Source organism: Tinamus guttatus, unplaced genomic scaffold (genome assembly GCF_059628265.1).
Source record: "Tinamus guttatus ecotype Peru unplaced genomic scaffold, ASM5962826v1 Tinamus_guttatus_pri_ptg000272l, whole genome shotgun sequence".
NCBI lineage: Eukaryota > Metazoa > Chordata > Aves > Tinamiformes > Tinamidae > Tinamus > Tinamus guttatus.
This window is the reverse complement of record NW_028288806.1, coordinates 535,956-558,378: the sequence shown is the minus strand read 5'-3', so window position 1 is coordinate 558,378 and position 22,423 is coordinate 535,956. Positions and strand designations below refer to the sequence as shown.

The window sequence follows — 22,423 nt, the reverse complement described above, 5'->3', positions numbered from 1 at the left end:
CACGTGCATGCGAGCGAGCACATAAACCAGGAGGTTTATATCTTCATCCTGCACCCCTGCAAGCCCCTCATTGATTTCATGCGCATGCAAAAGTTAAATTTAAGATTCTGTACAAAACAAACCCGAGATTTTTCGCTTTGAAAAGCTAGTTCTGGTTGCTAAGTGACTACAATATACTTCTCTATCACATCATTTAAAAAACCCACGCACTAAGAGGAAATTGCTACGTTAGGACATCAGGAATGTACCCGAGCGAGATAATGAACCCCACACATGTATTTGCTCCGCAGTCCCGCTCCGAGACCCCACGGAGCCATTGTCTTCAGTGATGTTAAGTGTAACACTCCTGCCCAGGGAGGCCACAAACAATCTGAAATGGGGCACAACAAGTCGGCGTAAGAAACTGCAGCAGAGAGCTAGAAAAGGAAGGCAAGGAAACAGTCCTAGCAGCAGTGAAGAGAGGACACACCAGGACCAGAAGAAACTAAAGGCAGGTGTCTATGGGCAGAGCAGGTGAATAAGGCCATAAAAATTGTGTTTGGAGAGCTGGGCAGGGAAAAAAAAAAAAAAAAAGGAAAAGCATGAATGAAACGAACAAAGGGCTGAAGTGGTAAAGTTGTAAAACCAAGGGCAAAAGTTTGAGAGAACTGAAGGACACCAGAGGAGCATCCTGCAGGAAAAGGACACACACGGTGAGGATGTAGGCCAAGAGTCACAGAGGCAAATTTTTGGAGGGCAAGAAAAAACATGAATCTCTGATATATTGAAGGGAAAGATACTCTAAGAAAGTAAATTGAGCAGCTGAAACAGCACAGACAGTAATAGCTGCAAGACAGCAGACACTGTAGTTCTGGTTTCTGTAGCAATGTATGTAAAAATGTTCAAAATGAAAGAGAGTGATTCCCCTGTGCTTCATCAAGCGTAGCATACTGGAAAATACGAAAAGATTTTACTTCCCTTCCTTAAAAGGCACCATTGATTTTATTTTCTAAATAGCACCTTACCAGAATGCTTGTGCATAAGACCTATCACCACCAGCGAATAAATCCGTCAGCTGTCTGTGTCTGTGGATGAAGTCTTTCGGCTTGCTGATTCTTAGGCATGCGGGCATCGCTGTCTGGTGTAAGGTCTGCACGAAGCTGTAACAAGCCCCGTTGTTTTGTAAATACCCTCTTTATTCACCAACCAGCGCTACACGTTGACGCATGGCTCCCCTATGCCCCTCTCAGACTGGAATGCCCCATCCAGCGCCAAGCGGAGAACAAGGCCACGCAAGCACGGCCACCCCAGCACGGGCTCCAGCGCGTACAGACACAGCACACGTCTGGGGAATGGGTCCAGGGCTGAGCCACGAGGCTCCGCGGCACAGGGAGACATGGGCCTAGGGGCCTCTCCAACACGGATGAGTCTACGGCAAGCACTTGGACCTAGAGCCAGGGTCCAAGCACAGCGGTGCACCAAACAGCCACCACAGAGAGGGCAACAGAGTTTGCACAGATAACTCAGGAGGAAAAATGATCAAACATGATTGACAATGAAATTAGGGAGGCGGTTTCACTTCTAAGGAAAAAGATATGATTTCTGTCTACATATATAACACTTAGATCATTTAATGTGATCGCACTGTGAGTTTGTGTGGGTGTACATCAGTAGTTTGTCACCCACACCGTTTTTGAGTCTGCTGGTCAGAAAATTCAACAGAAAGGTAGACAGCACAAAGGCTTCGGCTCCTGCAAGGGCGTGACATTCAGGGCATTCAGAGCAAGTTCATGTTTTGGCAAATGAAAATTGCCTTGCAATCTCAACAGACAACTGGTTTGTCACACCAGTCAGTCCATCACCACAGGAGGGTCCCAGAGTGGGGAGCTCCACATGCACCTTCTCACCTGGTCAAACAAACAGCAAGAGCCAGAGAAGGTAGAGGCGTTTTCAAAGGTCACAGGAGACGTGGGAAGGGGCAGAGTGGTGCTAGGAGGTCACAGCAGGGCACAGCAAGCTGTGACAGCGCCTGAAGATGTGGGGGTTCTGCTAGCGCTGTGGTGCTTGATCCTGGTGGCCAGTGCCACTGCAGGAGCACTGGGGATATAGGACAGGAACCTGTAGGTAGCTCTGCAAGGTCCCAAATGAGCTTTTCTTTCTGTATCAGCAGGTAAGAGTAACATTTTCTTTGAAAGTCTATGAAGTAGGGGGATGCCACCAGCTGAGTATGGATGCAAGTGAGCAGAAGCAAGCCACCCTCTTCACCCCAGGCATGTTCACTGACTGTGCAGTGAAGTTAGCTACACATCAAAGGGGAGCAGCGCCTTCTTTCCTCTGGGTGTTACCATTGAGCATGGAGAAACAAGAGCCCAACAAGGCCCTAAATGGATACTTTCCGTACTTTGGCTCTTCACCTCCCTGCTCACATGTCCTGTCTCTTGTCTCTTAGGAATGTCCTAACTCCTTTCTCTACTTGCTGTCTCCCATCTTGCAGCTCCTGTCCCCTCCGTGGCACCACGTGATCCCCCCCGCAGCACTGCTGGAGCATCTCTGGCATGCTGAGGGCTCAGGGCAGGCAGGAGATGGTAACCAAACCCGACTCCTCAGAATAGACATGTTCCCTCTGCTGCTTTCCATCCCCCGTCTCCGGTAATCCTACCCCAGCAGGGCAGTGGCTGGAGGCAGGAAACGGGGCAGATCTGTAAAACTGGAGACGCTCAAGACTCTGAGGATTAACTCTACCCAAGAAGAGCAACTGCTGCTCGAGCCCTGCTCCCATCCCCACCCAGGAGAGCCAGCCAGCCCATCCCCAAACCTCCAAAACAGGTGGAAAAAGCGGGGGTAGCCGCAGCCCCCGGAGGAATCTCCAAACACATGCCCAAGGGCTGGACATAAGCAGGTACAGCATGGGGAAGCCACTGGGCGAGACCCTCGCAGAAGGGTGAAGACTGTGAGCCAAATAAAGACAAGGAATTTGGTGCCCCAGTGGAGATAAAAATACACTGCCTTTGCCCCTGCCTTAAGCCAAAGGAAGGGCTGAGAGCTTGATCTCCAAGCTCACCAGCTTCATTCTGCACTTCCAAAGGAGTTTTAAAAGATATGGCAAAGACCAACAGAGTTGTTATGCATCAGTCAGGCTAAGAGCTGCCAGGAGTTCTCCCAAAGCACCAGCAGTGATGAGGGCTCACACGTGTCCCTTGACTAACACAGGCTTTGCTTGCTCTGCACTTCGGATGCTGATGGCCTGAATGTGGCGCGGGGGCGCTTGTCACCTCCCCGGCCACAGGAAGGCACAGCCAGCAGTATTAGCTCAAGGCTCCCAGATGGGAAGAGAAGACCAGCACCACATCCAAGGCCTCAGGACATGGCATGTAAAGTGGAACTGGTGAACAGGCTGTGCCAGATCCGTGCAGTCTCTGAGGCTGGGTGTCTTCACAGCTCCCTGGGAGCTACTGCCAAGAGCGAAGAGCAATTGGTGAGGAGATGAGGGCAGTCCGGGAGCAGAGAACAAACTCAATGAAATCTGGGGGGCGGCCAGGCTTCTCCAGAGACGCACAGCTGAGAAAGGAGCTACTGTCCTAGGGCATCCCGCACTGGGCGCTGGGCAAAGTCCCATGACCAAGCAGTCGGTGGGTCTGTGTGCGACCCAGGGCACAAGCAGGGACAGAAACTGTGGGAGAAATTCCTGAGTTGGAGCAATGACTCCTTGATCCGAACGGCTTTGAGTTGGGGGGTAATAGGGGATGGATGGGGTCACAGAAGGAAATAAGAAGCAACAGCCAGCAGAGAGGAAAGAGGCTCCATTTTTATGCACTGCTGAACTGGGCCACTTAGTCTTCTATGAAAACAAAACAAAAAAAGAGGCATTTCTATTACAGACCACATGAGAACAAATCAAGGGAACTATGTACATACATCACTCACAACACTCTGCTGCACCATGAACAGCAAGGCACAAAGCAACGCTAGGATGGCTGCAAGGCAGACAGACTATGGAGATGATGACAAAGATCAGACTCAATATTAATACACTGGGGTGGTAATGAGACCATGAATAATAGCCAAAAGAAAAAGCTATACAACTATAAAGAAGGTAACTTTAGATTCAATATATGTGTGACGTATCTGAGCAGAGCAATCTATGTACTCCAACCCCAGGGATCAGTGTAGGTCTAATATAATGGTAGGCACTTTCATATGTGTCCTACAGCAATCAAGACATACAGGGTAATATGAGAAGGTGAAAGTACAAAACTGCAGAGCAACAGAGCCTGCAGATAACCTGGAACATTGCAATCATGATGTCATTTCACAGAACCACAAAATGTTGAGGCTGGAACAGATCTCTAGAGATCATCTAGTCCAATCCCCCTGCTCAAGCAGGGTCACCTAGAGCAGGTGGAACAGGGTTGCGTCCAGGCGGGTTCTGAGTATCTCTCCAGGCAACCTCTTCCAGAGCTCTGTCACCCTTACAGTAAAGAAGTTTCTCCTCATGTTCAGATGGAACTTCCTGTGTTTCAATTTGTGGCTGTTGCCTCTTGTCTTCTCACTGGCCACCACTGAAGAGAGTCTGGTCGCATCCTCTCAACATCCTCCCTTAAGGTAATTATACACATTGATAAGTTCCTTTCTCAGGCTTCTCTTCTTCAGGCTGAACAGTTCCAGCTTTCTCAGCCTCTCCTCACAGGGGAAAAGCTCCAGTATCATCTTTGTCGCTCTACGCTGGACTCCTTCCTGTAGCTCCATGTCCCTGTGGCACTGGGGAGCCCAGGACCGCACACAATACTCCCAGCGCGGCCTCAATAGAGCTGAGTAGAGGGGGGGATCCCCTCCCTCGACCTGCTGGCAACACTCTGCCTAAACGGCTTAGAGATGACATCCAGCATGTCATGATGAGCTGCTCCATCACCTTTCCAGGGACAGAGGTGAGGCTGACCGGCCTGTAGTTTCCTGGGTCCTCTTTCTTGCCCTTTTTGAAGACTGGCATAGCATTGGCATGGCACTGGCTTTCTTCCAGTCTTCAGGCACCTCTCCTGTTCTCCACAACCTTGCAAAGATAGTAAAGAGTCATCTAGCAATAACATCCAACAGCTCCCTCAGCACTCGTGTGTGCATATCATCAGAACCCATGGATTTATGGATGTGCCACAAATATACATGCACAATTTAGTAGAAGATGGTACACCTTTAGGTAGGCCTATTTAGGGAAGAAAAACCTTTGCTAATGTGGCAATGAATGCCATCAATACAGATTGCCAGACAAATCAAGTTATCTAGAGAAACCAATACCTGCAGATATCACGATCAATAAAGCACGATTCTTTATGTGCCTCAAGAAGAAGAAATGTTAATACCTAGATTGACCCCCTTGTTTTGCTAGGACTGTTTTAATTTGGAGATAAGCACTCTTTTCCATGGATAGCCCTACTGGAAGTAGGATTATGCCCATATTTTAACATATGTACCACACATGCCGCTACGAATCCTATGGTTTAGAGGTAATACAGTGGATTGGACAGGACCTAGTCTGTTCTGCAGCACCCTGATCTAAAACCTGTGGCAAGGCGCCTAGGCACTGATATGGTGATGGGGCTATCAGCCATTCCAGTAACACGGAACAAATTAAATGCAACGTGAAACATGCACTCAGGACAGTGGCACCCATGTCAGCTCCTCTGACACTAAAGCCAATTTAATTCAGTTCTCTCTTCAATATTTCCCTCCAACCATAAATATCAATGCCTTTAAATTTTGCAAGATGTCTCTTAAACAGAGGAGCTGTCAGGCTGGCTGTAGCAGTTGAGCATGAGACAACAGGTCCCTTCACACTCCAGCAGCTTGTGGGAGGCAGTTTAGAGCTGAAGAAACAGCTCATATTCTGGATAGCATTGCTCAGTGATTAAGGAGTTAACCTCTCTAATACTTACATTTTGGGCTTTAAATCACACCTCTCCTGACTATCATGTCTTGTTTGCCTCTCTGAGAGCAACTGTTCTAGCCTGCTGCAAATTCAGAAATGCTTCACTGTCGAGGGTCACTCTCGCACCAAGTGCCAAGGCCCTCCCCACAAGCCAGAGCAAACAACACCTCCACACAAAGTGAGGTCAACTCCCTCTGCTGTTGTCTGTAGCAGAGCTTTATACCGGTGCAGGTGGGCATGTGCTGAGGAGCAGCACTCATTGGCTACAGGCTCCCAGCTGATTGGTTCTCCTCCAGGTGTTCGGTTGCTAGGCGTCGGTCCAGTTCCCCACAAACTCCACTTTCCTATATATTCTTACTAAGGCCCCAACATCTCCCCCTCTTTTTTCCAAAAAACAAAAATTAGCAATAAACATTGCAACATTTACAAAAAACAAATTAACATAGCTGTAAACCTCAGCATTTTCCCCTCTTTTTACAAAAAAACAAAAATTGGCAATATCACACATCAAATATTACAAATAAAAACATAGTTGCAAACACAAATATAATCATTCTGGTCACGCTTATGATAGTGTTTCATTTTTAAATTCCCAAGACAAAGAAAAATGGTCCCAAAGGAATACACAATTTCATTTTGCTTACAACCACAGAAATTCTTCTTGGAAAGGTAATTGTGCTCTTCATTTCAGCAACAGGAGAAGGAAAAAATCTTGCCCTTTGGAGCTGGGGAGGATGGGGGTCCAAGTTAGTATGGGCAGACTGGATATGCTATCATTTTTAGTTTTCAACCGCTGGAAAGTTCTTCCAGTCACGGAGTCTGCCGCTCTTTTCAGTTCCAGATCTTGAGGAAGCTGTCCCACGATCCTGTTGCCACTGCCGTTCCATCATCAGTCACACCTAAGCAACTGACACGGTTATCATGATCCCAGACATCGCAGTTGAAGTCATCATAACCAGCCAGGAGGAGACATAGCTGTCCCAGATTATAAGCTTGCCATCCTGGGAGGCACTGACTAGAAGCCTGGAATCAGTCCCCCAGTGCATTGCTTAAATTTTTGCCAAGTGTCCCCAGAGTGTTCTTCTAGTACGCATTTGAATTCTCCCCACGGGGTCAATGTTGGCTGTGATCTGAGCCAAGGTGGCGTTAGCACATGCTTTCCTAGCATCCCTGATTTCATTTTTTCAGTTGCTCGGCCTCCTGGCATAACTGGTCAAGCTCACTCATTTTCCCATGCTAAAGTTGCACTTCACTGCCACCTCTGAGAGGACCACAAATCTGCCCTTCTGTCCGCTGCTCATTACTCTGTCCGGTTCGTCCGCCCGCCCCGGCCTGCTCCCAGCGACACTGCAGCTTGGGGGGCGGGAGAAGGAGAAGAGGGTGGCGGTTGGGGGGGGGGGGGGGGGGGGCAGGTCGCTGCCTCTCAGCTCCTCCCCAGGGGACCAGTGCACATCAATTCTAATATGTGCACGTCAGTCTCTGATCACTGTGGATTTTGCCACAGAGAGGTCGACTCCTGCACTTCTGCGGGTTGCGGCGGAAAGTTCGTGGAGGCAGCCATTGTCTGGGGATACTTGTTCGCCGCGTCCCTCACAACGCGGCGGCTCCCGTTTCCCTGTATTGGCGTGCCGTTTTTGCGGAACCGTGATCGGCACTCCGCTGCCTTATGCCCGAACCTTTGACATCTCGTACAGGTCCCATTAAATCCTCTCGGGGCCATACCTTCCATCCTGAATCTATTAGGACAGTTCCTCCTCATGTGTCCTAATCGACCACATAGGAAACATGTCCCATGAAATCTCTTGTCTTCCTTTCTAGACATTCTTTCTCCTTTAATTGCTGCGGCCAAAGCCGCACCATGTATTTTTGCTTTTTGTTCTTCCTCCATCAATGGCGCTCGGGCACAGGTCTCTATCATTTGGACAATTGAAGCTCCTGGTGGCAAAGTAGCTAACAGTTGCTTGCAAGTTTGGTTTGCGTTTTGAACTGCAAGATCCTTTGCCAATATTGCTTTCATTTCCGCAGGCACATTAGGTGCCATATCCAAGGCTTCCTTCAGTCGATCAACAAAGTTGAAAAAAGACTCATTCGGCTTTTGTGTTATTTTTGTGTATGGCAACTGTGGCGTTCCTATTTGTGGTAGTGCAAGGAAAGTGGCTAGCGCTGCATTTTTTGATTGCTGTAGTATCCTGGGGTGGAGCGCTGCCTGGGCCTCGGTTGCCCGGTAACGCCCATTGCCCATCAGTTGATCAAGGGTGGCAACCCTTAATGGATCATCCATACTGCGATTTAGATTCTCCAACTGTTTTTCCTCTAATCTTTCCTGCCATTTTGCTAACCAAAGCATGTAAGCGGTAGAGGAAAGCAGGAGCTCCATTATCGCTCTGCTATCCGCAGGCACCATATGGGAATATTTAAACAGAGCGGAGACCTGATTTCTCACCAACTTATTGTCGTGCCCATACTGCATTACTGTTTTTTGTATGCCTTGAACAAATTTCCAATCGAGAGGTTCCCACCTGGGGCCCTGGGCTCCCGTTACTACAGGAGCTGCTAGTGGTGTTAATACAAATTCTCCTTGTAACTGAGCATTCTCTATGAGCCCTTTATGCCGTGCTCCCGCATTAAATGTTGGATTAACAGGTGGCATTTCCTCATCATTACTTCCACCTGCAGTGGAAGTGGCTGGGAGCTCCGGCAACAATCCTTCTTCAGCTGGGTCACTTCCTCCAGCTGCTTTCTTTTGAATCTTAGGAGCATCTTTTCGTGCCTCCCACTGCTCTAATTGTTTGTCTACATTTTCCAACCCTTCGACTATAGCCCTATGGGCAGCCTTATAGGCTGCCTTCACATCTCTGGCCTTGGACCCACCGTCTAGTCGCCGCATTTGTTCTAATAATTCTGTCATTCTCTCTGCCTGTCCCCGAAGTTCTTGTCGCATTTTTTGAACCACGGCATTATCATCGTCCGATCCATCTGGGATCGGTACTTTAATTGGGTCCACTTCCATTTCGGGCGCTGTGGGGGTTGGTCGCTTCTCCCCCTCCCATTCGGGCGCTGTGGGGGTTGGTCGCTTCTCCCATTCGGGTGCTGTGGGGGGTGGTCGCTCCTCCCCCTCCCATGGGGGGAGATACTCATCCACTCCCCCCCATACTTCTTGTTCGGCCAAAGTTACCGGACATGCCTGTTTAGGTGAGGTTACCTTTTTCTTATTATCTATTTTCTTACACTGAATTGGCTCAGTATTGTTAGTACATTCAGAACTTTCAGACCCATTTTCCTCTTCTTCTCCATGGAGCGCTTCCCAAAAGGCGATAGCGACTAACCGCTCAAACATAGGCCATATGAGACGAAATGTCTTGGTGAGGCGCCACGCTTCCTCTGAGCCTAATTGTACACCGTCCCATAGTTCTTTTCCTACTCGCTCCCATGATTCAAATTTATATGCTTGGGAAGCTTCTTCTATGATTTTTCTCTTCTTACAAAATAGTAATAAATCAGTTAGCTCGGTTTTCGAGACCTCAATCTTAGTTTTTTGAGCAAGCCTTACGAAGCGTTCAACAGTATCATCTTCCATTGCTGTTGCAGCAACTTCCACTCTAGATGCACCAATTCCCATTCTGACTCACCAGGTCGTGGTCACAATCTGCTTTTCTCCAGTAAGATCCCTCGCGTTCTCGCACGATCACGTCGGGGTCACCAGATGTCGAGGGTCACTCTTGCGCCAAGTGCCAGGGCCCTCTCCACAAGCCAGAGCAAACAACACCTCCACACAAAGTGAGGTCAACTCCCTCTGCTGTTGTCTGTAGCAGGGCTTTATACCGGTGCAGGTGGGCATGCGCTGAGGAGCAGCACTCATTGGCTACAGGCTCCCAGCTGATTGGTTCTCCTCCAGGTGTTCGGTTGCTAGGCGTCGGTCCAGTTCCCCACAAACTCCACTTTCCTATATATTCTTACTAAGGCCCCAACACTTCACCCCTCAAATTCAGGATCCCCTCTTGAGTATCTTGTGTCTTCGAGGTAAATACATAAATAAATAAATAAATAAATAGCTGAGACTTGGTAGTACCACGGATTTTTTTTTTTGAATCTGACAGCGATTAAGGTCATGAGGATGTCAGCAGCCAAAAATCATTACAAGAGACAAGATCTGGAACAGGTAATGGCCTAATGGGAGGGGAAGTGGGAAGAAGATACCTAATGCGAGAGGAGATAGGGAGGACAAAACAAGGAAAAAACAGAATATGACAACAAATCTTGTCTAGGAATATCATCTACCAGGGGATGGTAAACTCCCACAGAAAAAGAAACAAAAAAATGTCCTGTAAAAGATGGATAAAAATGCTGATTTGGGAAAATGAGTTTCTCAAAATAATTTCTGACCACAGATCAATCCATCAGCTTCAGTGAGAAACTGTGGCAGCAGACAGATACTGCTACCCCACCAGAAGGTCTGATGATGAAAAAGATATTACACACACAAATCAATATATACAAACACACACTCACATATGCCTGTGAAGGATATTCCTTAGTACTTTGTTGCTGCACATCTTAGGCTGTTCCGAAACCTTCCCCAAGGCAGATGGAAAACACTTCGCCCTCCTATGCATAGTGTGTGACAGGTTGGGATGTGGGACTGGTGAGGGGGAGGCTTCCTACAAAACAGGCTGTGGCCATTTTGCTGGAAGCAAGATGCCCCATGGGCTCATACAAAAGTCCCCATGTCTACCCCAGTTCTGCCTATGAGTTGTGCAGACAGGAGACAGCTGCACCCCTCTCTTGGTAGCTTCCTCTCAAGAGTGATAGATAGATAGACAGACAGACAGACAGACAGATAGATAGATAAACTTTGTGCTAAGCATAAGCATAAGACCTAGGGATACAAGTGCAAGAGGCTGTAAAGCAAGAAAGAGAGCCATTGCTTTCCCACGGGTTAAGGTCTGGGGCCTCCTGAACTCCTAGCACATGGCCAGGAAAAATTTAAATTGGAAATACACACAAATCTGCCACTGTATAACCTTGTGCCAGACAGGATTCTGGTGGGATTTCAGGCCAGGAAATACTCAAAGACCTCAAGACTATGTAATAAAAAGATGACAGACCACCTCCTTCATCCTTAGTATTTAAACAAAAAGGTGTAGCACCGACTCAGGAGCAATTCCCACGGAGAATCTGGCTGATGATCTATAGTGAGGACTTCGTCCCCACTGAGAAGTCACCCAGGGCACCAGCCACAGTGCGAAGCCCTTTCAGCATAACTGATGTTGCTTTAGGAAAACCATCATTTGGTGTGATGGTTTCACTCTGCTATGCGAAGTCTACATTGCAGGAGCTCAGCAGGTACAGAATTACACCAGTTTTCACTCAAGCTTTTTGCAGTGCAGTGCTGCTCTGCAATTCAGAGCAACTGTCCATGCAAATCCTCAGAGCTATTTACACCGCACAGAGTGTGCAGACAGGAACTGGGAATGTAACTTCTTCTGCCGATCCTACCTCTGCCGGGAAACACCAGCTTCCTGCTGCCCACGTCGCTGCTGCTGCTGCTGCCGCGCAGAGCTGGGGGCAGCCGCGGGCCAGCAGGGCTGTAAAACCCAAGTGCCAACAGAGCAGATTCATTCAAACACACTCCACAGGCAGCAATGCCAGAATAAATGCCAGGGAGGGAGGGGTTATTAGACCACCTAATATAGCTGGGAAAAGGCACCCAACCCCTTCCAAAGCAAGCAGGATTCACGTCACAGGCTGCGAAAAACTATTGCAAGCTGCAGGCTTTACTGGAGCTCCAAACTCCGAAGCACACGGCTGCTCGGTTCGATTTGCACAGGTGCTTTCCTCTGGCAATCGGTGGATGAAGATTGCCCATTCATCTGATTTGCAAGTTATGTAATCACGAGAAGAAAATAGGTTTTGGTTTTGTTTGTTTGTTTTGCTTTAATAGAAGTCATGTAATCACTTTAGGTTTAAGCTCCAATTCAAACTGGACTATTTTTACATTTCAGGTCTCATCTCTCTGGAGAGATGATGAATCCTTTTGCCTGGCTTAAAAAACAAACAAACAAACAAAAAAAAAACCATAGTTGTGACAAAAAATGAAATGCCAAAGGACTAAAAGGCTATACACAGTGCAGCAGGTCCCTTCTCATTCTCAGCCCTGTGATGCACTCACCGTTCGTTTGCCCCACAGCTCCCAGACAGACAGTCCTGGGAACTGGTATTGCAGCCTGAACTCTACGGCCTGAACGTTCCTTCAGTTATTCTTTTGACTTTCTTGCACCTGCATATCCCACTTCCTACTCCCCAGAGATCATGAGCACTGCATCTCACCATTAGGCGTTTCTGGACTTCTGTCTTTAAAATCCAGCAGCCCTGGCTTTACAGATATGTCTTTTGACATTAACTGTCACTGTGCATGTTACTACTGTGCATGCATCCTAGGTACAACACTGAGTTGCCAAGTTTCAATCAACTGTACCGATAAAAAATATTGCACACTTTATCCAAACCATATCTGATCCACTATGCTGTTTCAAGCCCATGCACAGGCCAAGTGTGGGTCATCCAGAGCAGACCAGGCTTCCCCACAACGTTATAGCTGTTCCCTACCACCATCCCATTCTCCATCGGCATCCCAGGGGGTCTTCTGCTAAAGCCACCACAGAAATAAAATCTGTGTATAGACAGGTCTCGAATTCCAGGAGTGTTTACAAACTGATTTATTGCTTCAGGCCCCATCAGTAGCTGTTTTCACTACTTGTTAAACAATTTGGATTTCACTCAAGCACTTCTCAGGCAGAAATGCCCATCATGTTGGCAGCAGGATTAAAATGGCATGTGAGCAAGCCAGGGTGAAAATGTCCCCATTAAATTTTCATCTTTCCTCCGGCTACTCTGCCTATAGATCTACACAGGTATTAAGACAGCTCTGTCAACTAAAAGCATTAGCTCCACTTCCAGAAGCAGCAGAGCAGACAGTGAGGCACTGCAGAAGGAAGTGACCCTTGCTGAAGCGGCCGTGCTCCTGTCGTACTGGCACATCATGGAGCACCCGCTGCCTCCGCGGGGACAAGGTCAGGTCCTGGCGACTGGACACACAACCTGAGTGACCCTCCTTGCACAGCTCTTCCAGGAGCAGCCCAGCCAGAGAGCATTTTCCAAGGCCATTCTTTGTGCTGGTTACCACTGGGACACCATCAGCTTGAATCAAACCTGCTTGCACAGCCTAGAGCATCCTGAGCCCTTTTCAGCAGAGTCCACAGAGGTCACTCCACACTGGAGAACATCGTCTCCTTGAACAGGCATCTCACTGCGAGCTACTGAGGTGCTGCTGCACAGATCCTTGCATGTTCTGCCCCAAAGCCCTCAAAGACAGACACAGAGAGGATCCCGCCTTCGAGTTTGCAGGGCTTCCTCACTCCAGCCCACACTCAGTCTTTTCTTCTCTCACACTGCATTTCCTTTCAGCCCTCCCCAAAGAGAGAGACACCCAAAGAGATGTCAAAGGTAAATTGCTCAAGGGTGCAGCCACCTTTTCTTTACAGTCCTCATAGAGCTGGGCCTCCCACTGAGTTGCCTTCCATGCTCACTGAACTAGGGCAAGCAAAAGCCTAAAATAAAGCAAGGAGACCTTCATGGAGAAAATTAAATGGTGAGTTTGCAGCAAGATGCCTCCTCTTCTAACCCAGAGCTGGCACAGCAAACTCATCTGCAGGAGACCTGTGCTGTCAAAGAGCTGGGCTTTCAGGCCAGAGGTAGCTGAGGACCAGACCCCTTGTAGTCATTAAAAATCCCTTTTTTTTTTTTTCCACGAGATTAAGAGTGATAAGCCTAGTCTTACGGCTAAATTCCAGTTCAGGTGATTACATGTTCCCTATCTTAATCCTCCCACCTGCTCTACAGGTCTGCCTGGACCGAGTAATATCAAGCCAATATTCACTCAGTAACCTACATCCATTTTCCAGAGGCAGCACAGGAAAACCAACAAGTCAGGCTCAGAGAAGACTATTCAGAGGCATTTGAAACCAAAAAGAATCTGACAAGCACAGATAAGCAAAAAAATGTTTAAACTGTCTACGAGACAGAATATTTTTCCTAAAGAAGCTAATGAGGAATTTAGAGATTTGTGTGCATTTGATTACATGTGCGATCCAACGTCCTATTACTATAGATCCAGCATTAAAATACTGCTAAGGATGCAGCTTTACATTACATACTCCATGCAAGGGCCCATTAACAATGAGAACTACGTAAGTACCAGACTTGACCAGATGGCAGAAAGATTTTTTACATTTTCTCATCATATAGTTACTGATGGCTCTGCGGCATTGTCATAATAGTTTGTCCTCCAGCTGTAGAGTCATAATTTGATTTTATTTTTGTATTTCTTTGCTATTTTGTGCTAAGCACAGTCCTCAAAATGGCTGCTTTTGTTCCATATAGGGCACTTCCCTCCCTGCACTGGCCAACTCTAACTTCTGTTGTGACAACCCATTTATCTTCCTTAATATTTGTTTACCCTTTTTATTCCATCTATTTTCTTTGACATATATTTTTAATTAGACACACTCCTCTACCTTCATTTCCAGCTAATACGTTTATTTAGAAAGCACAGTGTGCTGTGCTTTGAAGCATCTGTGTTGGATGCTTAAAAGGTCAAGCCTATTTCTTGCAATAACCTTAGCCTGGCCAGGTTATCAGTCATCCCTCACAGATAATATGATCCTTAAGGAGCTCATTTGTATTAAAATTGCATTTAAATCTTTTGGGGGAGAGGAGAAAAGGGTTTGTAAGCATACAGCAGAAGAGGATCATACCAATAAAATAATTATTATTTTCTACTTTTAGAGAGAACGTGTTTTTCAAAAGGAACACTATTCCTTCTAGTCTTATGGCATGTTTGAAATCGCCAGAGATTTTGATCAACACATTGCAGTTCTCTACGCTCCCAAGCCACCAAGTCTGTTCCGGGTTGCAGGTTTGAGGCTCACACTTTCTCTCTGCACTCCTCAGAAACTCTGGAAGCACCGGAGCTACCTCCTGCAGTGCTCTACAAGAGATGTTAATCTCATGTTTATACGTAGCAAGATGCCCAGCGAGAGGGACGAGAGAGAAAGAGACAGTGCTCAAAGACGAGGGCTGCTCTTCCAGCCGCACACAAGGCGATGGGTCGTGGCAGAACTGTATCTGGAGCCTGGCCTGCCTCAGGGGGACCGTTGCCAGCGGGTCGAGTGAGGGGATCCTCCCCCTCTCCTCAGCTCTGGTGCAGCCGCACCTGGAGTACTGGGTGCAGTTCTGGGCTCCCCAGTACTAGAGGTACATGCAGCTTCTAGAGAGGATCCAGCATAGAGTGACAAAGATGATTAAGGCACTGGAGCATCTATCGTGTGAGGAAAGACTAAGCAAGCTGGACCTGTTTACCTTGGAGAAGGGAAGACTGAGAGGAGATCTGATCAACATGTACAAATACCTGAAGGGAGAATGTAAAGAGGACAGGGCAAAACTTCTCAGTGGTGACCACCGACAGGACAATGGGGGTAATGGATACAAATTGAAACACAGGAAGTTCTATCTCCATGTGAGGAAGAACTTCTTTACTGTGAGGGTGACAGAGCCCTGGAACAGGCTGCCCAGAGAGGTTGTGCAGTCTCCTTCCCTGGAGATCTTCCAAACCTGCCTGGATGCCACCCTGTGCCACATGCTCTAGGTGTCCCTGCTGGAGCAGGGGGGTTGGACTAGATGATCTCTAGAGGTCCCTTCCAGCCTCAAGCATTTTGTGTTTCTGTGAAAGCATCTGCTACCAGGTGCTAGCAAGCTCTGCCCTTTCTGTCCTGAAGGGCGATGGGGCACTCCAGCACCACCTCCAGTTCAGCACTGCCACAGAAGGCTAGTGCTGAATCTATGCAGTCAATTGGAAAACACATGGGAACACCAACAACAGCAACTTGCTCCATTTTACTCCACCCAGGAGCTTCACGAGCAACTTCAGGTGCCTCTGCCGAACTGCACGAGGAAGGCAGCACTCGCCAACTAAAGAGTCATGCTAAGGCACAGGGAGATCACATCGTCACTTAGATCAGTGGCAGAGCTAGAAGCAGGATCCAAACTGGGAGCAGGAATTAAAAAGAAATCAGACTTTACTGACAATCTCGCTTGGCCCCCACCATTGCCTCGAACGACAGCCTTAGTGGCTGTGCAGCTTTATGAGGATTCAGTCCATAGGTGCAACTGTAAATACCAACATGGGGGAGAAGGTGGGAAGTCATGGATGGGCACGCAGCGGGTTGCAGCATGGTCTGCAATCAGCTTAAACAAAACAGAAAATGCCTTGAGCTGCTCTGACTCTCAACCTACTACATTTATTACCTCCTCAGATGCAAAACAGTTGGACACCTATCTCAAGCCAAGTAACTGAACCAATTCCAAGATAAGCCAGGTTCTCTTCAACGCTGCTTCAGTGCCATAATTAATTCACCAACCTTTCCCTTTTCTCTCCTGGTGCCAGGTCAGCAAATTCACATTTATGCCAGTTACTAAAACTGTATTTTGCTCTCTCTGGCAGTTTATCAATTTTATTGGCGTAGATATGTCTTTCCCAGATTGCCTTCTGAAGTAAATGGTGAAACAAACCATTGGAAAAACACCGGGCAGAGCAAAAAGCCTCCGTATCACACGAGAAGCTGAGTCCATGCAGAGGAGAGAGGGCCCGTGCCTACATTCCCCCTACCCGATGAAGGACTGTGGCTCTGCACACAAGTCCTGCACAAGAGTGCACCAGCTCTGTCACCAGGATCACGGCTGGGCAACGCTGGCACCGCAGCCACGGGGTAGCTCACACGGTGCAAAGCCACCCAAACCAGGACCGGCTTTCAACCCTTCTCTGCAATGTCTCTCAAAGCAGTTGCTTTTGCAGCGAGACATTTCTAGCTTCTGGGATGACACAAGAAGCCCACTGTGAAACACAGTGAAATAAGATGCATTCAGGCTGCCTGCAAGGTATCAGGAACAAGGAGCGTGCCTCTGCGACGGAAAAACAAGTAGCTAAAATAAAGATATCAGCTCTCCAGCTGCATAACCAGGGGTCCTCACTGTGAAGGCATGTGTATAGCAGCCTTCTCCACTTTCAAAATGCTCCTCAGATTTCACTGCTATCTCAAAGCTGATTACAGTTACCCTCCAGGTACTGTCTGTATTGTATTGTATTAATCTGCTCACCTGTTATTATTTTGCCTCTCAAATCTGTCACTCTGCAGCAGTGCCATAATTTAACTCAAGCTGAAGGCTGCTTGCGTTTTGATCACGGCTTTTTCTCATTTAGTACATGCCAACGAGAAAGCTCAAGCTCATCAAATGATAAACGACCATAACTGTGTTTGGCTTTCTGAGATTCATTTAGGGTCCAGTAAAGAGAAAAAAACCTCCCTCACCACGTACAAATGCCATTGCTCAACCATGCCACGATGGTACCAGGGAGGGTGGGCTGCTGGCAAAGACCTAGGTGCTGGGGGCAGCCCCACACATGCACAGCCAGGACAGGGTAGGGAGGAGAACTGCCCTCTCAAGGGCATGAGGCTGGACCGAGTGAGCCCAGCTGCACTCAGACTCCACGGGCTTTCAGGTGACAAACCCATGAAACATGCAGGCTAGTCCCCAGTTCTGTTTACCATGACACGAAAACCACATGGGAACTAGTATAGATAACCTGAAGATTGTGCTACAGGGAGAAAGCAAGACAGATTTTATAGATTTACCAACCCTTTCAACAGCAAAGTTGTTTTGAGGTGAAAGATCATGGTCAGCATGGGAAACAAAATACATGCCGGGCTATGAAAGGAGAAGAGCATCCCCCTAAACATCTCATCTGATCTACAGAAAAATGCTCTCCTGCTTTCAAATCGGGTGGTCATTGTAATTCTGAGTGTGGAGGCAGCAAAGCATCCAGCAAGCTATCTACAGATTTTCTAACAATTATTTGGGCTCCAGCACAAATATCAAATGCGCTGTCTTCTCCATCTCTTCTCTTTCAGAGAGAGGTGAGAATCAAGAGCAGACGTTGTTTTTTTGGCAGAATAGTAAAAGGTAAAGAGAGGGACAATCACTATGCGGTCTACCGTGTCTCCGCAGTTTCCAAGCTGTAGTACGAGATGATCACCTCCATTCCTATTATCCCAACGTAAATCTGATCCTGATGAAAACACACACACACACACACACACACACACACACAAAAAAAAAAAAAAAAAAGTACTGAAAGTAAATATTACACGGGAGAAGCAGGTAGGGAGAATTTTCTCCTGGTCTCCATGGTGGCCATCAGAAGCTCCAGTGGGCAGGACTCAGGCTCCTTTTACACAATTAAAAAACTCTAAAATTTGCCAACTCCACGAAGCCTTTCTGGAAGTGCACGTTCAAGCTAACTCTTCCACGTGGGGCTAGTGCTTCCCTAGGCTAGTACGTCTTTCAACTGTGCAATGTGATATTTTACATATCTAACAATACCAATCAAGATCTGCAGCGTTCCTTCCCCAAGAGGAAGGCAGGAAAAAAAACTGTATCACCGCACTAAAGTCATTCCGATTTGGCCTTGAGGGGATATTATGATGAGGTTTGACTCCCTGGTATGCTTCCAGCCGTTTCCATTTCCTCACAGTCGCTTCCTCTCCGATACGTTATCCTGCGCTGTTTGCACAGCTGTCAAGTCAATCAGAGATGCCAGGAGACTGACAGCCACTTGCCCGACAGCACCATCTTGCAAAGCCACCCTCCTGTCTGCCACTCCACCCGCTCCAGCGCTGTCATCTCCAGCCAGGACCCCACCAGCTGCCCACACAGCACCTGCCAGCTGCACCCTGCTTGTGAAATGGCCTGCAAGAAGCACCCTGCCTCATAGCTTGGAAGGGAGCACACGAAAAGAAGAGTAAAGCCCTCATCCATGTGCACATTTGTTCCCAAGGAGAAAGAGGCAATGGCGAAACAGGACCACCGTTGCTCCCTGCTAGTACATCTCCTCAACGCTGGCCTCACCAAAGGAGGCACACGAGGACTCCCTGAGTTTTAGGATCTTGGACGCAGCGGGCACAGATCTGCTATTATTTTGCACTGCCAGTCAGTCAAGAAGTTGCTGCTCCACATTGTCCTGCAAGATGCCATGGGGTTGTGATGCCTTCAGGAGGGTCCTTGCACTTCACACGGAGATGAAGAGAAGAACAAAGTGTCCTTCAGTGTCCTGGTCTACACGTGATGAATCCAAAAAGCTGGCAGCCAGCTGGCTTTCCTGGTGTTACGATGTTAGCAAGCCCTTCAAAAAAGGGCATATGGGAAACAAGGAAGTAATGGATGAAGTGGCTGGAATTGAATATGTACAGAGTTTTGTGCTAATATCAGTTGCTGTTTAGGCAACAATCTGCCTTGTCTCACAGAGCTACTGATGATCCTGGCTGATGAGCAAGACCTGCTCATTTCAGGCTGAATTATTTGATATAACTCTACTTGGGAGGAATGTCCCTGAACTTCCTCAAGTAGCCATATCACAAAGAGGAGAGGAGAGGAGAGGAAAAAGGAAAGGAAAGGAAAAAGGAAAGGAAAGGAAAGGAAAAAGGAAAGGAAAAGAAAGGAAAGGAAAAAGGAAAGGAAAAAGGAAAGGAAAAAGGAAAGGAAAAAGGAAAGGAAAAAGGAAAGGAAAAAGGAAAGGAAAACGGAAAGGAAAACGGAAAGGAAAACGGAAAGGAAAAAGGAAAGGAAAACGGAAAGGAAAGGAAAGGAAAGGAAAGGAAAGGAAAGGAAAGGAAAGGAAAGGAAAGGAAAGGAAAGGAAAGGAAAGGAAAGGAAAGGAAAGGAAAGGAAAGGAAAGGAAAGGAAAGGAAAGGAAAGGAAAGGAAAGGAAAAAGAGAAAAATCAATGTCATGCCACAGACCCTGACTCTCTTCATTTTCTCACAGGCCACAGTAGGCCAAAGTTACCTGCCTTTGGGAAGACTCCAGACTGCAGTTCCAATTGGGCGCATTACGCCATTCTAGAGTTACTACCTCTCAGACGCATGATTTTCCTCCCTGGACATGCCTGGAAAATTTCCAGGACGAAAGCTTCTATCACTTAGCCGCTGCTGTTACCTCCCTGGAAAGACAAGAATGCCCGTCGTGGCTGTTAATTTCTGAGGTGACAGCAGCTGTCAGGCCCTAAGAGAGCAAGTGAACATAAGCCTTCAAAGAAGCTCGCTATTATTCTGTCAAGCAAGATGTCTGTGTGGATGCTGAAACATCCCAGGCCAAGGCAGTTTGACTGCTCCCCTAACAGGCTCGTTAGGAGCTCAGTTTAGTTTACATTCTGCTATTGCTGGGCTGAATTTATTCAGGGACCTCTTAATTACGATGCAGTCCGCTTCAGAAATAAACCCTACAGCAGTGTCCACAAGCACTCACCAAGCACAGGATTACTGGGCAAGAAGACGAAAAGTTAGAGGCAAATATTCTGCTGTAAAGGTCTCCAATTTATAGTACGGCAGGCTCCTGCAGGGCCATTTGAGCAGAGTCACTCTGCGTTAGGGTGATGGACCTGGGGAGCAGCTGCCCCAGGTAAGAGCAGTCAGTGGCAGAGCACAGGCACTGCGTCACGGCGCTTGCGGGTACCGGCACCAGCTCCACGGCCTCCGTGTCACCCGCGTCACGGCCCCCGTGCGCCTGACGGGAAGCCCTCCTGGGGCGGCACCCAGGTTCGGGCAGAGAGACGGGAAGCAGCAGGAGGAGGAACGAGGTACAGCATGAGGAATGAGTGTACACTGCGGATAGATTCCCATGGGCAACGTTAGTCTTGGTAAATGCATCATGTTTTGGAGATTGATGAGGTGAGATTCTTACACTGGGAACCCCCTCTAGACAATGCCTTTTTTTTTTTTTTCCCAGGAAAAGTTCTGCAAGCCATTTGCTCTGGCAAATACGCAAGTGTGGAGGGGCTACAAGTGTATGACGGGGTTCGTCTACACGCAGGGAACAACTCCCAGCAAAGTACAGGCAGCCCAATGAAAGAGAGAATTATAATTTTAACCAGTAAGACACATGAGAAGGCTGCAGTGCAGCTATTACCCAAAGCACTCGGGTAGACCTTTCATCTAACTATCAGGAGTGAGATGTCTCCTCTTCTGCACCAAGATGAGGATGGACAAGCAAGTGAATGTAACATGGTAGGTGTTTTTCAGTCTCTGTGCAACAGCTATTGGCCTCCCAAGCTTCTCAGAGGGCGCGGGCTGGGTATGCAACCCTCTGGTGAAAAGCACAGCCCTTTCCCGCCCTTCGTCCTAAAGGAGGATGTTACTGCACTGCAAGTGGAGCTCTGAAGTCCTCAGTAACAAACCCTTATTGCAAGGGAGGATGCAAGTCCAGCAGCCCCACAGCCTGATTGTCACAGAATTTGGTAATACAAACCAGACGGCACATCCAAAACAAGCATCACGTGCCTCCAACCATGCCATCTCACCAAGGACGGCTGCTCTCAGCAGGGTCCAGCACGGTACTGTGCAGCCAACGTCCATCATACCCTCCACGCACCTTACAAAAGGGACATCAGACTGATGCTCCAGAAGAGACAATGTCTCAAGAAGAGACAGATTGAACAGTGATAGGTAAAACATTGCTAGAAAATATAGTATTTCCAATGCATCTTCAGCAGACAAACGTGAGCAGCGTCAGCTTCATTTGTTTCTTCATATAAAAACAGAAGATACGGAAAAGAAAGAGGACAAAAGATGTGTGTGGGCTCAGACAGCCCATCCCCACCTGTGCAAAATTATTTACCACTCTGGTGTCTCCCCTCCAACATTTTCCTGTCTGTATAAATATATCCCAAGCAGTAAGGTTCTTGCTATTGTCACTCAGAAACCAGACCAAAACATGTGTCCTTTAGAAGCTTTTTCCTGATATTCCACCTAGATTTATTTCCCTGAGCTGTGTTGCATCATCCCTGTGTACATACTTCCCAATAACCTCCTAAGCAGCTCCCCTCTCTGAAGCTCACCAGAAGCTCAAATTACATGGAAACAGTTGGGTTTGCCCTTTTAATCGCCACTCATGATGAACACACTTAGTTGCTTTAACCTCTCCTGGTGCCTCGGCTCTCCTCCAGCACCCTAATCACGGTTTTTATTCTTTGAACTAACTTCCCTGTCTCAGCGACGCGGAGCACAGAGGCCCGGGTGGGATCCGACCGGAGCCGCATGCTGATTTCACCATTAGCACCACCGGCGCCTCTGGCAGGGAGCGCGTCGCGCCCGCCCGTGGGGCTGCCGCCCGCGGGGCTGCCGGCCTCGGTTCCTCCTCCCGCCCCGCTTGCTCGCTGCACGTCACCCGAGCATTGAAAGCTTCCTCAGGGGTAACCGCGCTGGCTGTTGGAGGGCCGGCACCCCTGGACGGGTCCCCCGGGCCTGCGCGCCGTGTCCTGTGGCAGGGGAAACGTGGAAACGCACGCAGCGCTGGTTCTGCCAGGCTTCGGCCTCGGGAAACGCGCCCCTGCGGCAAGCCGAAGCCCAAAACAAACATG

General features: G+C 48.1%; 1 protein-coding gene and 1 long non-coding RNA gene across 2 annotated transcripts in view; one reads left to right on the top strand and one right to left on the bottom strand.

The window, feature by feature from the left end:
• Nucleotides 1-19,590, top strand: part of LOC148594253 (uncharacterized) — a 45,146-nt gene extending 25,556 nt beyond the window's left edge. Inside the window, exon 2 of the long non-coding RNA XR_015913529.1 lies at nucleotides 19,448-19,590. This is a non-coding gene — a long non-coding RNA (uncharacterized LOC148594253). The remainder of the gene's footprint in view (nucleotides 1-19,447) is intronic.
• The window catches only part of IGSF11 (immunoglobulin superfamily member 11), a 101,697-nt gene that overhangs the window by 41,633 nt on the left and 37,641 nt on the right, over nucleotides 1-22,423 (bottom strand). The window lies entirely within an intron of this gene.